Source organism: Myxocyprinus asiaticus, chromosome 7, assembly GCF_019703515.2.
Source record: "Myxocyprinus asiaticus isolate MX2 ecotype Aquarium Trade chromosome 7, UBuf_Myxa_2, whole genome shotgun sequence".
In the NCBI taxonomy this organism is placed as follows: domain Eukaryota; kingdom Metazoa; phylum Chordata; class Actinopteri; order Cypriniformes; family Catostomidae; genus Myxocyprinus; species Myxocyprinus asiaticus.
Genome location: NC_059350.1, coordinates 53638443 through 53655911, shown reverse-complemented (window position 1 = coordinate 53655911; position 17469 = coordinate 53638443). Strand labels below are relative to the sequence as shown.

General features: G+C 34.0%; 1 pseudogene; it reads right to left on the bottom strand.

Moving 5' to 3' along the window:
- Positions 1–289: 289 nt before the first annotated feature.
- On the bottom strand, positions 290–15328 carry LOC127443370 (protein downstream neighbor of son homolog; annotated as a pseudogene).
- Positions 15329–17469: the final 2141 nt, after the last annotated feature.

The following is a 17469-nucleotide window of genomic DNA, read 5'->3' as shown; positions in this document are numbered from 1 at the left end:
ATGGTCACATTCAAAAAAATGTTTTGCATAAAAGCAGCTGATTTTTAGGACCATTAATTTTTCGACTCAAAGAAAAACAATTACTGTAATAGAATGATTTTTAATACAATGAAGCATAAAAACTCATGTTTTTTTTATTATGTTAAAATGAATTATTGTAATATTTTAACTTTAAAAATATATTTTTTAGAATGCCATAAATAGGCTTCATTTTCTTTAAGCAAAATATAACCTTTCTTTTTATAAAGTTTTATGATATATATATATATATATATATCTCACCCAAAAACTTTGATTTCCCACAAAAAGTACCATGTTACTACTTGGAGGATGTTATTACCATAGTATTCATTGAAGTACCTTGGATTACCATGAAAATATAATGGTACATAAATATCTATATATTTACACCTACAATATATATATCACACTATATGGTTATACCATCTGGCAATATCACTGTAACATTTTTTTCTTGTAAGAAATATTCTTACATAATAAAACCATTTTAACTCGTCAATATTTCATGTCCATTTATTTGGCTAGTAGCCACGTAATAAGCAGCATAATGTACAGTCAGCCGGTCATTAATCGCAAATATATGCATAATCCTTCAATTATTCTCCTGCCAGACACATTCAAATGCACACATTAAAACCTTAGATTTACACGTCTGCACTCACCTTTCTGATGGTGTTATGTGGAATACGAAGCAAGAAATATTTCAAATCATTTCATATTAAAAAAAAATCATTCAAGTGTGATAGAAGTCAAAATATCCCCTTGGAAACATTTCACATGCACTTCTTTAAAAAGGGAAATTGTTTTGTATTACATGTCTAAAACAGACATTACACTCCGTAAAAGAGACAATGCACATTAAAAGCTACAGGCCCTGAATAGTCTGTTCCAGCACAAAAACAGCGGTTACTCATGTAAGCTAGTTCACTTACAGTAAGGTGCCATGCCAAAAGATATGAATAGGCCTGTCATGTCCTCTTTAAACATTTTCACCATACAACAAAACGGTAAAATCTGTGTTTCTCAGGACTTCCAGCTGTATGAGTGTTCTCTCATGTGCAGTTGTCTGAGCGCCGTCTTTCCCAGCACGGCTGGCACTGCCAGCTGTTGAACGGTACTCTGCTGTAGACCACACCTGCCCAGATCCTGGACTACAGCCTCCTATAAATATTGAGAAGAAAAGAGGTTGAGTAAAAGACCCTTAGAAACCTCAAATTAGGAATTTTCCTTGTTTTACTATGAAAACATACTGTAAGGAAATAACCGTCTGATCTGAAAATGTAAAAAATGGCTTTCATATTAGAGGTCGACCGATAGTGAATTTTGTCGATACCGATAACTAAGGTGGTGGAAAAGGCTGATAACCGATTAATCGGCCGATAGTTTTTAAAAATCAATTTATAAAATGTTAACAATTTTTCTTCATCTTTCCTTACTATAACAGGCACAGATACAGAGGCAACAAGCGTCCAAAATGTACAAAATCCTAGATGCAATTTACTGTTCAACAAAAGTGCGGGACTTTTAACTATAAACAAGCCTAAAACACACAAGGGACTTTGTATATGTATATTTCACCAGGTGAGGTTTAATGAGGAATACAGTTATATTATTATGTACAGTAAATATAGGAATACATTTATTAATGTTTATGAATAGAACCGAGTACAGTGATAAAATAAAATATAACAAAATGTTTATTAAAATAAAGCGGAATGATCCACAGATGTGTTAATGTTGAAAGTCATTCAAAATAACTAAAATGTTTTTCAACTTTTGAGGGAATAATGTCCTAAAATCCACGTATGTGGACATCATGTTTATCAGCGCACTGATGCATGAAAAATGAGTGCATTTTTTAAAGTGTCATAACAAACGAAACTAGAGACTACTCTTCACAACCAAATAGGTTTCAATGAAAAATCTTCATTTTGTCACTTTTGTTGGCTCTGCGCACGTAGAAGCACTTCACGGAAATCGACAGCATGTTATTGCGTCACGTGACTCGGTGCGACAGAAGTTTAACCCTTAAATGACAGTCTAGAGTCTCGTGAACAGTATTCAGTCGGTTTAAATTCATTTAAATCATGCATTCCGTATAGCAAAGCAAAAATACAACATTCATGCATGTGGACACGTGGTCGCACAAGGTTAATGCATGAACGCATTCGGTCTGAACGGCCCCTTAGGATAGGTAAAAATGTAGACAGCAAGACAGCTCACTAGAGTTTGGAACAGAGCCGATTAGCTTCTCTTCTATTATACATGTAGCAAACACAGAATCCACGCTAAATGCTGTTAAACGTACCAGTTGTTCAGCAGTTTGGCTGATGGGAACATTGAGTACAGCGGTGGCGTCGTGTGTGTAGAGCGCCACACTGAATTCTCCTCTCTGAGCAGGTTTTAGGAGCTGTGTCAGTGCGTGTAGCGTGAGGCATGATGGGTCCCATCACCTCCAGACTGCATACGTCCTGATAACCCGTTCTCACCTGAGTCTTCACGTTTACTGTGCGTGCCTGAAGGGAAAACATGTTGAAAGTCTATGAAACAGTATCCACAGCCTGTTTTATTTGCTGAATGTAAAACTCGTAATTTCAGTAATCCTGACAAGATGTGAACACACCATAAACTCTATTTATAATGCACTGTATAAACTGGATAAAACAAATTCCAATATTATCTGCTTACAATATCCTAATACATGTATAAAATACAGTACACCACAATATTAAGCCTAAACAGCCTGATACCAATAATATTTATTTATTTATTTATAATAATAAAAACGGTCATATTGGCCAATACTGATATGGTCACTGGTATAATGTACATCCTTTGAAAATACTGTAAATTATGCAAATGGATCACTGATGTGATGCAGATCTATTGTTATTAAAAATACAATTTGCATAAAGACAATTACTTGAATACACCTTATATGAACATGTTTTCAATTTCTGAGTTCAAAGTCGTTTTATTATTTTTTCTGGGGCTTAAAGTAAAAAATGGCATGTGGTGTAATCGTATGAAGATTAAAAAATTATATATATATACACTATATTGCCAAAAGTATTCGCTCATCTGCCTTTAGACGCATATGAACTTAAGTGACATCCCATTCTTAATCCATAGGGTTTAATATGACATCGGCCCACCCTTTGTAGCTATAACAGCTTCAACTCTTCTGGGAAGGCTTTCCACAAGGTTTAGGAGTGTGTTTATGGGAATTTTTGACCATTCTTCCAGAAGCGCATTTGTGAGGTCAGACACTGATGTTGGACGAGAAGGCCTGGCTCGCAGTCTTCGCTCTAATTCATCCCAAAGGTGCTCTATCGGGTTGAGGTCAGGACTCTGTGCAGGCCAGTCTAGCTCATCCATGTCTTTATGGACCTTGCTTTGTGCACTGGTGCGCAGTCATGTTGGAACAGGAAGGGGCCATCCCCAAACTGTTCCCACAAAGTTGGGAGCATGGAATTGTCCAAAATCTCTTGGTATGCTGAAGCATTCAGAGTTCCTTTCACTGGAACTAAGGGGCCAAGCCCAGCTCCTGAAAAACAACCCCACACCATAATCCCTCCTCCACCAAACTTCACAGTTGGCACAATGCAGTCAGACAAGTACCGTTCTCCTGGCAACCACCAAACCCAGACTCGTCCATCAGATTGCCAGATGGAGAAGCGTGATTCGTCACTCCAGAGAACGCGTCTCCACTGCTCTAGAGTCCAGTGGCGGCGTGCTTTACACCACTGCATCCGACGCTTTGCATTGCACTTGGTGATGTATGGCTTGGATGCAGCTGCTCGGCCATGGAAACCCATTCCATGAAGCTCTCTACGCACTGTTCTTGAGCTAATCTGAAGGCCACATGAACTTTGGAGGTCTGTAGTGATTGACTCTGCAGAAAGTTGGCGACCTCTGCGCACTATGCGCCTCAGCATCCGCTGACCCCGCTCTGTCATTTTACGTGGCCTGCCACTTCGTGGCTGAGTTGCTGTCATTCCCAATCGCTTCCACTTTGTTATAATACCACTGACAGTTGACTGTGGAATATTTAGTAGCGAGGAAATTTCACGACTGGACTTGTTGCACAGGTGGCATCCTATCACAGTACCACGCTGGAATTCACTGAGCTCCTGAGAGCGGCCCATTCTTTCACAAATGTTTGTAGAAGCAGTCTGCATGCCTAGGTGCTTCATTTTATACACCTGTGGCCATGGAAGTGATTGGAACACCTGAATTCAATTATTTGGATGGGTGAGCGAATACTTTTGGCAATATAGTGTATATAAAATAAAAATAAGCAAACAACTTTTTGCAATATTATCAATATATGAAAAATGTCTGTGCATCAAATCAAAGTCAGGTGGTATAACCAACATACAGGAAGCCATTCTGTTGTCATGTGACAAGAAAATGCAGATAAAGAGACATTTTGACATATTTATAAAAAGGCGTATTTTGTTCAGGTCATGTGGTGCAACCCTGAAAAACGTTGTTGATATTCGTGACTAAACAATTAGTGATATTTGTACAAAATATTTTTCACCTTTATATGTTCAAAAACGTTTTGGAAATTAATAATTAAGTTGTGTAAAGTCATGTGTATTCAAGGTGCAAAGAAAATATTTAAATATCTTTTACTTGATGGTTACACCACATGATATTTGTGTGTGTGGAAAATGCTAAAAATAAATAAATAAATAAATAAAAATTCAAAATTGTATGAAACCAACTTTCTACGAACTTGACACATATTTTTTAAACGATTTCTCATTTTTACCATCTTGGAAAACCTTATTTGTCAACCACCCAAATACATCAAGGTTGAATTTAAGATTGACTTGCAAGAGGAAAAATAAAACGTTTGAGCACAAAAGCGCAAGTCGTCGTACCTGGAGCGTATGCAGTGTGGCCCCTCTGAAGGCTGTAGGGGCGAGTAATGTTGGGGAAAGTCCAGCCTGAGATCCAGCCGCAGCCACAAGACTCTTACAGTTAATCAGGAAATTCAGGAGAGTGAAAGTGTTCGAACCCTCGACCAAAACCACCGACTCCGGTCTGTGATCTAACCGCACCTCTCTGTGCTCCTTATGACTGATGCACCAGTGAAGGAAAAATATCATGTAAAACTAGTCAGTTTTTAATATAATCCTGGCTTATTTAGTTTCACGTTTCTAATGGCATGGTAATTATAAGGTATCAAGATATGAAAATACATTGATAAATGAAGCCCATCACTGATTCTAAAAGATACAGTTTTATAGACATTGCATCTGGTTTCTTGATCTTGTCTTGGACGCCAATCTCCTTCAGCCATGAAAATCCACCATCATCATCATCATCATCATCTTTCACTGTGCTCATTGCATCTGTACAAAGGTGAAAGAAAAAAGGGAGGTGAGAAATGCAGATTGAATATTCATTAAAAACAACACATTCTACTGTAAATGTGTGCACAGAAGTTTGCTGATGTACTCACAGTGCTGTTGTGTTCATCTGCATCAGTCTGTTGAGTGCTGTCACTGATCTGAGATAAGCTGCTGTGCTCTTTACTCTTCTTCCTTTCCTCCAGTAGAGGGAGTGAGAACTCTATTCCTGAACACACCAAACACAAACCATGTGCACGATGTTAACAGCTTTAAAATACATTATCAAAATGTACAAGACCGATCTAAAGTCAATAAAACTGACCCTTTTCTTATCGTGAATGATTCATCAATGCACATGTACTTAATCTTTTATTAAAGGACAGTTTTAAGCACTGGGAACTCTTAGAAAGTAAAGTCTAGTTGATTTAATTTGTCTGCTAACAATGTCCAACAGTGTAAAGTATGTAAATGCATCACAGGAGATTTATGTAATTTTTATCAAGAAAATTCCCACCACACCATCATTTCCAGCACATCTCAAATTCTGTATTGTGTTTAAAAGAATTCTGCGCTGTAATTAAGCTGATGGAAATTACATTTTTAACCTGTTTCAAATAAAAGTTGAAGTTGACTTCTTAGTCTTGTTAAGGCTAATTTCATTGCTAACACTGTGTCCTAAATACACACAATTTAATCATATTTTTTACACTTTATGCATACAGTAGTTGGAAATGATTGGAAATGACACCCAATAAAAAGTGATATTTCCCTTGATTTTTCTTAGTTTTGTCTCATATTTCATCTCAAGCATGCTCTTCACTGACACTTTTGTCCACTTGATTAATAAGTACACCAACTTTTGACAAAACTTTATTAGGGGCAAAATTGTTTGGTGTGGTTAAAATGAAGCCACAACTGTGGGACATGTTTTTTTTTTTTATATATATATATATATATATATATATATATATATATATATATATATATATATATATATATATATATATTTTTTTTATGGTTTGTTTATTTTACTCTGTTTAAATGATCATAATCTAAAAAAAATTATTTGTGTACATTTAATTTGGCATCATTACATTGTATCATGTATATTTCAATTTATTTTAAATTATGTATATTTTGTATCATGTATATTTCATTATATCGGTTTTATTGATTAATTAGTGCTGATAGCTGCTTTTTTAAAACGGTTTGTTTATTTTACTCTTTGTTAAGATGTACATGATACATTGTATCATGTATATTTCAATTTATTTTAAATTATGTATATTTTGTATCATGTACATTTCAATATATCGGTTTTATTGATTAATTAGTGCCGATAGTTGCTTTTTTACAATGGTTTGTTATTTTACTCTTTGTTAAGATGATCATAGTTTAAAAAAAAATTTGTACATTTAATTCGGCATCATTACACTGTATCATGTATATTTCAATTGAGAGGTTGACCGATATATTGGTTTTATTGATTAATCGGTGCCGATAGTTGCTTTTTTTTTAAATGGTTTGTTTATTTTACTCTTTATTAAGATGATCATAGTTTTAAAAAAAAATTATGTGTACATTTAATTCGGCATCATTACATTGTATCATGTATATTTCAATTGAGAGGTTGACCGATATATCGGTTTTATTGATTGGTGCCGATAGTTGCTTTTTTTAAAAATGGTTTGTTTATTTTACACTTTAAGATGATCATAGTTTAAAAAAAATAATGTGTACATTTAATTCGGCATCATTACATTGTATCATGTATATTTCAATTTAGAGGTTGACCGACATATCGGTTTTATTGATTAATCGGTGCCAATAGTTGCTTTTTTCAAAATGGTTTGTTTATTTTACCCTTAAATGATCAGTTTAAAAAAAAATTATGTGTCCATTTAATTCGGCATCATTACATTGTATCATGTATATTTCAATTGAGAGGTTGACCGATATATCGGTTTTATTGATTAATCGATGCCAATAGTTGCTTTTTTAAAATGGTTTATTTTACTCTTTGTTAAGATGATCATAGTTTTAAAAAAAAAATTGTACATTTAATTCGGCATCATTACATTGTATCATGTATATTTCAATATAGAGGTTGACCGATTTATCGGTTTTATTGATTAATCGATGCCGATAGTTGCTTTTCTTTAAAATGGTTTGTTTATTTTACACTTTAAGATGATCATAGTTAAAAAAAAAAAATAATGTGTACATTTAATTCGGCGTCATTACAATGATGCATATTTCAATTGAGAGGTTGACCGATATATCGGTTCTATTGATTAATCGGTGCCGATAGTTGCTTTTTATTTTAAATGGTTTGTTTATTTTACTCTTTGTTAAGATGATCAAAGTTTAACATTTATTTTTTTTGCATTTTCATAATGGAGTTTCATATTTTAATATTAAAAGTCTGGGTCTTGGACAAGGCTAAAAAGACAAAAAAAAAAATAAAATGTATAAATGTAAAATGTAATAATATAAAAATATAAATGTAAAAAATAAAGCCTGCCCTAAAAATGTTTACATTAAATATCCTGTATTACTCAAAAAAATAAAATATTAATGAAGTAAAATGGGTTGCGAACATTTATGGCAATAATCCATGCTCCAAAAACCCGCTCCACAACTATACATTAAACATCACATCACTTTTAGTGAAGACAGAGTCTCTTACCCTCGGCCTTCATGGCCTCTCGCAGCCCTCTAGTGGTGGGTGAGAGCAGTGCAGTGATGCCTTTAGCTCCACTCAGACCAGCTGCTCTGAACAGCACAGTGAACTGATACGAGCACAGGTAGAAATACGGACACAATCGAGCCTTCAGAAGACTGTACAGAGATGTCAGACTCACAGACCTACAACACACACAAACAACAATAATACATTACATTACCAAGACAGTGGTCAACCAATATGAGTTTTTTAATGACAGAACCTGATATTGAGAGAGCAGCGTGGCCAATGGTGGGTATACACCGATGAGACAAAACATTATGACCACCTGCCTAATATGCTGTATGTCCTTCGCGTGCCACCAAAACAGCGCTGACCCGCCGAGGCATGGGCTCTACAAGACCCCTGAAGTTGTCCTGTGGTATCTGGCACCACGACATCAGCAGCAGATCCTTCAAGTCCTGCAAGACCTTCTTCCACTGCTCCAAGGTCCAGTTCCGATGCTCGCGTGCCCATTGTAGGCGCTTTCAATGGTGGACAGGGGTCATCATGGGCACTCTGACCAGTCTGTGGCTACGCAGCCCCAAAAGCAGCAGGGTGCGATGTACTGTGTGCTCTAACACATTCCTCCCATAACCATCATTAAAATTCTCTGTGACTTGTACCACAGTAGACCTTCTGTCGGTTCGGACCAGACTGGAAAGCCTTCATTGCCCTCGCGCATTGATGAGCCTTGGGCACCCAACATCCTGTTGCCGGTTTGTGGTTTGTCCCTCCTCGGCACCCTACAAGCCTTGCCGTTTCAGAGATGCTCTGACCCAGTCGTCTGGCCATAACAATTTGGCCCTTGTCAAAGTCGCTCAGGTCTTTACTCCTGCCCATTTCTCCTGCATTCAACACATTGACTACGAAAACTGATTGTTCGCTTACCACCTAATCTACCCAGAACTTGACATGTGCCCTTGTTAGGAGATGATCAACGTTATGAGTAGTCATAATGTTTTGGCTCATCGGTGTATATATTATCACAATCATTTAATAATAATGTAATACTTATTTTAAGTTCAGTTTGTTGCAGAAATTGCAAAATGGCTCATTTAATCTCGATCGTTCTACCACTTTTTGTATCCATACATGTTAACATGAACTTAAATTATTTTTAAAAGGACCCCAGATATTTTGAATTTACTTTGCTATGCAATGGCTGATTGGTTGATGACTGTCTGATTCGAAATGTAAATGTTCCAGACAAACTGAACTCCTCAGAAACACTCTCACCAGTTACTCATAAGGTTCTGCTGCAGTGCAGCGTCTTACGCCCATGGCATGCATTTGCCAGAGAATTTGCGCTCTGCGCTGATCCGTGGGAAGAGAGAGAGCCAGGGCAGTGACGGGTGCTGCCAGTACTGTAAACACTGCTGAAAACCACACCGCAACTCCACACAGCCCCGCAGCTCCTGCAACACACAATGCACCAGAAATACTTATAAAGAGCATTGCAACAGATACACAGAACACAATATAATAAGCATTTTATTAAACCATCATGATGCTTTGAGTGTGGACTGAACAATTAATGGTTACATTTAAAGAGCTCGCTATTTTGTCAATTCTAAAACGTACAAATAGCCTTATTTTCTGCTTTCAAATATTTTAAAGTGAATTTTGGTGTAAATATTGTGCAAAATATGTGTTCATTTAATTGCAGCAATTTTGTGTACATTTAATTCGCAATCATTACATTGTATCATGTATATTTCAATTTAGAGGTTGACCGATATATCGGTTTTATTGATTAATCGGTGCCAATAGTTGCTTTTTTTAAAAATGGTTTGTTTACTCTTTGTTAAGATGTTCATAGTCTAAAAAAATATTTGTGTACATTTATTTCACAATCATTACATTGTATCATGTATATTTCAATTTAGAGGTTGACCGATATATCGGTTTTATTGATTAATCAGTGCCAATAGTTGCTTTTTTTAAAAATGTTTTTTTACTCTTTAAGATGTTCATAGTCTAAAAAAATATTTGTGTACATTTATTTCACAATCATTACATTGTATCATGTATATTTCAATTTAGAGGCTGACCGATATATCGGTTTTATTGATTAATCGGTGCCAATAGTTGCTTTTTTTAAAAATGGTTTGTTTACTCTTTGTTTAGATGATCTTAGTCTAAAAATAATTATTTGTGTACATTTATTTCAGCATCATTACATTGTATCATGTATATTTCAATTTAGGGGTTGACCGATATATCAGTTTTAATGATTAATCATGCCGATAGTTGCTTTTTTGAACTATCGGTTATCGATAAAAATCAACACAGATCGTTTTTATGTTTGTTTGTTTTATTTATCTGTGTTCCTCTCTGGCCGACACTGGAAGGTTTTTATTTTTTGAACTATCAGTTATTGGTAAAAAAAAAAATCAAGACTGATAGTTTTTAAAAAAATTTTATTTCTCTGTGTTCCTCCGTGGCCGACGCTGCAGCGTTTTTATTTTCGGAGGATGAGGGGGGTCCAATTTGTCAAAGTAATGTTATAAAAAATAAGCACTCTGAAGAAGTTTTGTTGTTGAGTAGATATAAGTTAACACTAATTTCATGTTATTGTTGATTTTGACTGATGGTGTCCATAGAGAAAAGTAAAAAAAATCTGGTTTTATAAAATGCCGGATTACCAGAGCACCGAGCACTGATGATCTAATAATGAATGATCTACTGTTGATGAATTACATACTGTATCTATTAGCCTGTATGACAATGTTTACTTTATATTGTGATACATTGTAGATGATTATAAGAGTGAATGTTTTGTTTCCTTTGTGTTTGTGTGAGCTGGGAGCACGGACATTTCAAAATGAGTCCCTGGTGTTTTTTCACTGGTGACTTATTCATAGTTTAAAGTCCCATGTTATGCACCAAATCATATTTTTTTCCTAGTTATTTTGGGGATACTGGTTGCACAAAAGCAGCATCTGAGTTTTTATAAATTTTTGCCTCTATGTCTGTGCCTGACACAATAAGGAAAGACTAAGAAATTTTAACATGCAATAAATCATTTAAAAAAAAAAAAACTGTCAGCCAATTAATCAATTATTGGCCTTTTCCACCAACTTAGTTATCAGATATCGGCAAAATCCAATATCGGTCGACCTCTATTTCCATTAGTGGTAAAATAATATTTTTTTAAATGGTGGCTAATGAATGGTATATATCCAAATAAATATTACAATTTAACGAAAGCAAAGAAGTACAAATAAAAAAAGAATATAAATGAAAGCTTATTAATACAATATTTACTTCAACACTTTACTTTGAAAACTGTGACAAGGATGTTTGTAGATTTTGGAACTGACTGAAAAATGGCCAGATATCAGCACACTCTTTGGTCGGGCTGATATATCTGTCTATAATTAAACTCAGCATTATATCGACCATCAGCCACCCTGCTTTCTAGTCATTGGCCTCTGACAACCTATTTCAGTGGACCACTAGGTATAACATAAACCATTGACTAATGCTCTGTGTGACAAACATTCTCATATTTCTCAAGCAATGATGAGACTCTAAACTCATATAACCTTCTGAATGTACCATTACCTGTATATGAGATGGTAAGCTGGCGTACTCGGCCCTACAGAGTGAGCTCAGGCCCTGCGCCTCCTCTTGAGCTTTCAGATGTTCAGCCCAGGAGAAAGACTGTGGTGAGGTGAACAGCAGACGAGTGTTCAGAGACCAATCAGCCGGAAACTCCAGACACACTTCAGAGGGAGCCACGCCACACACCGCACGCGCTTCTGGACTCTACACACAAACACAATAAAACATATTAATATATAAAACACATAAAAGTATCGCAAGCCGTTTTGACATTTCATTGCACAGGATATGAATTACAGATATCAACAATTGAATTTTTACTTCATAACATGCTAATTCTTTTTCATCATCCGTAATTACATTTGCACTAGTAAAATTTTTTATTTTTGATATCAGAAATGGTCATCACTCGCAGAAATGCACATTCTCGACCTTAAATTTAATTTTAAATAGTAAAAGGCTTAATTCTTGATATCTGTAATTGCATTTTCACTAATAAAATTCACTCCTGTTCAAAACACAAATACAGATATCAATAACATATTTCTTACTAATTGAAATTCCAACGTTTACATATTTCCAATGCACTTCTTACTAGTAAAAATTATTACTTTTGATTTCACTAATTACGGTGTTACTATTGCAAATGTATGGAAGCCCAGACACAAATTCATAATTATTAGGGATCTATTCGAGTACTCAGACTAATTACTCGTCGAGTACTCGAGGGGCAATGACATGTATATAACTGTATATATAATAACATGTCTGACAAACGTCTTTGGCTGCTGAATTGCGTCTTGTTATTCCAGTGTATTGTCTATTCATGATTATAGGCTATTATATAATAATCGGTTACAAAATGTACAAATGATTGCATAATCAAAATATAATGCATCATATTTTGTCATTACGTGAAGGTTCGCTGCCCAACTCAATGAAAAATGTGCACAACGCACATCTGTCTGCTCTTCCGTCAGGTTACCGTAGTAATCATAGTAAGCGTGTGTGTGTCTCCCCAAGTGTTCACTCCTGTGGGAAAAGCCGCGATGCTCTGTATTGTTGTTGCTGTGATGATTCATGAAGCGTTCCATTCAACTCGGAGAGTCGGAATTTCCACCTTTCAACTGGGGAAAGTGCAACGGAATGACACTTATGTTGGACTTCTAACTTGGAAACTCGTGCGGAAATCTTCAACTCCCATTTCGTCGAGATGCAGGTGAGTGTTACGTCACCCAGGGCAGGGAGGTTTACAGTCAGTAACAAACATTCACTTTTATTAAATAATATCCATTAACGAGAATGTGTTTAGCAAATGTTTTGCAGAAACAAGTGTTCAAAACACGGTTAATTACACTCTCTTTTGATGATCGTAACGATAGAATTGCAGCGTCGTATATCAGTTTGGTTGCTATGAGACGTCTCTGACAATCAATGTACCCCTCAAAATCACAACGTAATCAATCTCAAAATTCAAAATAAACTCCCTCTTTGACACGTTTGTGTTTAGTTGTCAAGTAATTGTCACTGAATTTCGAATTAAGTGAAAAGTCACATCATGCGTGATCACCATCAATCATTGTTTTCATGATTGATCATTGCTGCCACGTCCGAGTACCCAGAGTCCTCATGCCAATCCCTAATGAGATACAAATTCATAATTCTAAAATAAAAATTCAAAATTATGAGAAACAAATCATAATTGAGAATTTGTATTTTAAAATAGACTATGAAATAAAAAATCATTATTTTGATATAAAAAAGGTCATATTTATGAGATGAAGTCGAAATTATGAGATAAAAGTAAAAATTATTATAGAAGTCAGAATTTTGAGATTAAAAAGCCAAAATTACGAGATAAAAGTCAAAATGATTATAGAAGTCAGAATTTTGAGATAAAAAGCAAAAATTACGAGATATAGAGTAATCTCATAATTATGATTTAGTATTTTATAATTATGATTTAGTCTTATAATTTCGATTTATCAAAGTAGATTTTTTTCTTTTTTCTTGTGTGTGGCAGGAACGGGCTTCCATAGTCCATTCCTGAGATCTAAAATTGAATTACAACTAGTAAAAATACTATTTTTTGATATCGGTCATTTGGTTTTCACTAGTGGCATTGTTCATTTCAGATATCTTTAATGTTACTGTAACTAGTAACAAAGCATTTTTAGATATCTTTAACTACTCTTCAATGAAATCCATTTCTAGATATCTGAAACACCAAATCTAACACGTTAAATTACAAAACATTACATTTCACCAGTTGCAATTCAATTATTGATCTCAGGAATGGATATTTGTACTCGTACTTTTTACTAATAAAAATGATCATTTTTTTAAATTCCATTGTTACATTGCTGATATGTAACATTTTTTATTTTAACTAGTATGAAATTAACTGTAGACATCTGTAATTGTGTTTTGAAAATGAGTGAATGACAGATCATCGTGAAAGTCTACTAAAGAAAATGCATTTACAGATTTCAAGAAATACGGCTTTTAATAGTTCAAATTCCAATTTTCAAATTGCTCATTAATAAACAATAAATAACAAAAAGATTTTACTTATAAAGTTATAAAGTAATTATGTTTTGAACTTAAATTTATGCTTTATTTTCGACAAAAGATTTTGAGTTTATGCTGTACTCACGATAATGAAGAAACTCAACAAATAATTCTGAGTGAAGTCAACATATCAAGAATGAGTATAATGTCATTTTTGATATCAAGAATTAGCATTTTAACTAGTGAAAATTTAATTGTTGATATCTACAATTTATCTCCAGCACATGATTAAAAGTCAACTGGGCTTGCCATAATAATAACAACAGTAAAACCAGCAGCTGATATCTGTCAGATACCTTTAATTCCTCTTCAAATAAAGATTCATCTTCAGAGATGGACAGCTGTAAGACATAAATTAATAAAAAAGCGGTACATAAAAAATATTCTGTAAATTCTCTTAACTTGTAAATACTATGATAAATAAACAAAAACTATAAAACAGAATATGATTCTACTTTTTCATTCAGTACCATATAAATACTGTAATGTAACCTTCAGTCACCTGTATGACGTCATTATCGAACAGTTCTATTGATTTCCCGTTCAAACCCGCAGCTGTCTCCTTTCTCCCGTCCAGAGCGCCGTTATTGCAGACGGTGTATGATAAAGTTCTCTTTTTTGGACTGTTGTAAGTGTTCTCGATGTTCGCGAACGGATTCCTGCGCTTCACCCCGCCGCTGGTCCGGTTCGGAGCGTTCACCAGCGGCCCCGGAGAGAACGGCCGGACTCCCTCCATAGACACCGCGGGGTTCGACGGCTTTCTGGCGGGTCCTTCACTCCGCGCCCGCTTCCGTCTCATCCGCAGGACATCGGACGGTTTTTTAAAGCTGGGAGAGTAGCAGCCCAACTCCGACATCTCACAATGCTTCTGTGTATGTTATGAGGCGGGAACGGAAGGAACGGCGCTTCTTCTTCTTTTGACGCTTGTTTTGTTTTGATCGAAATTTCGCGCGAGGCCGATGACGTCAGAGGGCAACGTGCTGACGCAAAAATACACGCTGAGGTAGTAGCTTAACACCCGACAAATGTAAAGTCTCTACAGTTTCATATGTAGAACAGTAAAAAAATAAAATATGTATAATTAAAATAAATAAAAATAGATAATTTTTATATAGAAAGAAAGTAAGGAAGAAGTCTCTATTGTTTCATTTTTTAAGTAAAATAAATAAAAATAGTTATTTAAATAGTATAGATCAAATAATTATATTATAAATATTTTATTATAAATAGTTGATACAGTTTATACAACAATAAAAAAAGAAATACAAATATTTATAGTTAAATAAGATAAAAATAACGAATTTATTTAATAAGAAAGAAATAAAGGAAGAAAGACAGAAAGAGAGAAAGAAAGAAGTCTACTGTTTCATATTTTTCTAAAAATAGATAAATATTATAGATAAAATAATTGTATTATACATAGTCTATTATAAGTAGTTGATACAGTTTATACTTACAATAAAAAATACATAAAAATATGTATTATTAAATTAAATAAAAATAGATCATTTATTGAATAAGAAAGAAAGAATTATCTACCATTTCGTATTTGTCTAAGACAGTAACAAAAGTTAGTTAAATATTATATATAAAATAATTATAATATAAATAGTCTATTATAAGTAGTTTATACAGTATATACTACAATAAAAAATAAATAAAAATATTTGTAGTTAAATAAAATATATAATTTATTTAATAAGAAAGAAAGAAAGAAAAAAAATCTCTGCTGTTTCATATTTTTTCCTAAGTAAAATAAATAAAAATAGTAAGTAAAATGGTATGGATAAAATAATTATATTATAAATAGTCTGTTATAAATAGTTGATACAGTTTATAGTTAAAACAATTGGTACAATAAAAATTAAAGAAAATATTTATAGTTAAATAAGATAAAAATAAATAATTGATTTAATAAGAAAGAAAGGAATAAAGAAGTCTCTACTATTTCGTATTTTTCTGAGACAGTAAAATAAATAAAAATAGTTAGTAAAATGGTATGGATAAAATATTTATATTATAAATAGTCTGTTATAAATAGTTGATACAGTTTATACTACAATAAAAAAAGAAAGAAATATATTAATAGTTAAATAAAATAGATAACTTGTTTAATAAGAAATAAAGAAAAAAGAAAGAAAGAATTTATTTAAAAAAAAAAATTATATAAATATTTGGTACACCAAACTGTCAAAATACATTGTTTTGATTGAAATAAATATAGGCTGGGATATGGTCTATTAAACAGTAAAGTTATCTTTATTATAACATTTTAAAATATAAGTTCTATGAAGAGTAAATTCATAAATATAATTGTTTTGCAGCACTATAGATTGTAATATAGTGTGACGAGCACAGTGCCACCTGCTGTACAAACACTAAAGTTCCTACAATATAACTTTTATTATGCAATCTGAAATAAAAAAGTTGATTTGTTGGAAAGTTTTCCTGGGTATTTTCATATTTTACTCATATTCATATTTCATATTAAAACACACAGCTTCTTCTGTCACTGTCTTTCAATATGTCAGTATAGATTAATGACAGGACTTGAGTTCATGTCACGATTAATTGCCCACTATTCATCATTTGCATTTGTGATTAATCATGATGTGAAGTGTCAGGAGGTGAATATTATCAGTATGGATGAGTTGTCAGGGGTTACAGCTCTACATATTGATCCTGCTGCTGGTCAGGAATGAAGACATGATGAATGGCCTGAGGTTGAGCAGTGACCCTGAGGAAGATTTAGGCAGTTTTTATAGGAATATAGAGATTAGATTTAGATCTTTTAGAATATACTCACATCAAGACGCACATTGAGCTTTGCTTAAAATAAAAATGCTTCTCTATTTGAAGATGTAGATGACCATTAGGAAAAACAACCCTTTATGGACGTAGCATCAAGGAAACACAGTATAAATATTTGTAATATACATTTGTAATTTTTTTTTAATACAGTGTTTCCTTGGTGCTATGTCTAAAGAAAATTTATATATATGTAAAGGAGCCCCAAATCATGATGCTCCCTCCACCGTACTTCACCGTTGGGATGATGTTTTCATGTTGGTATGCGGTTCCCTTTTTACGCCATACGTAGTGCTGCGTGTTCTTCCCAAACAATTCAACCTCAGTTTCATCAGTCCACAAAACATTTTCCCAGTAGCGTTGTGAAGTGTCAGGGTGGTCTTTGGCAAATTTCAGGCATGCATCAAT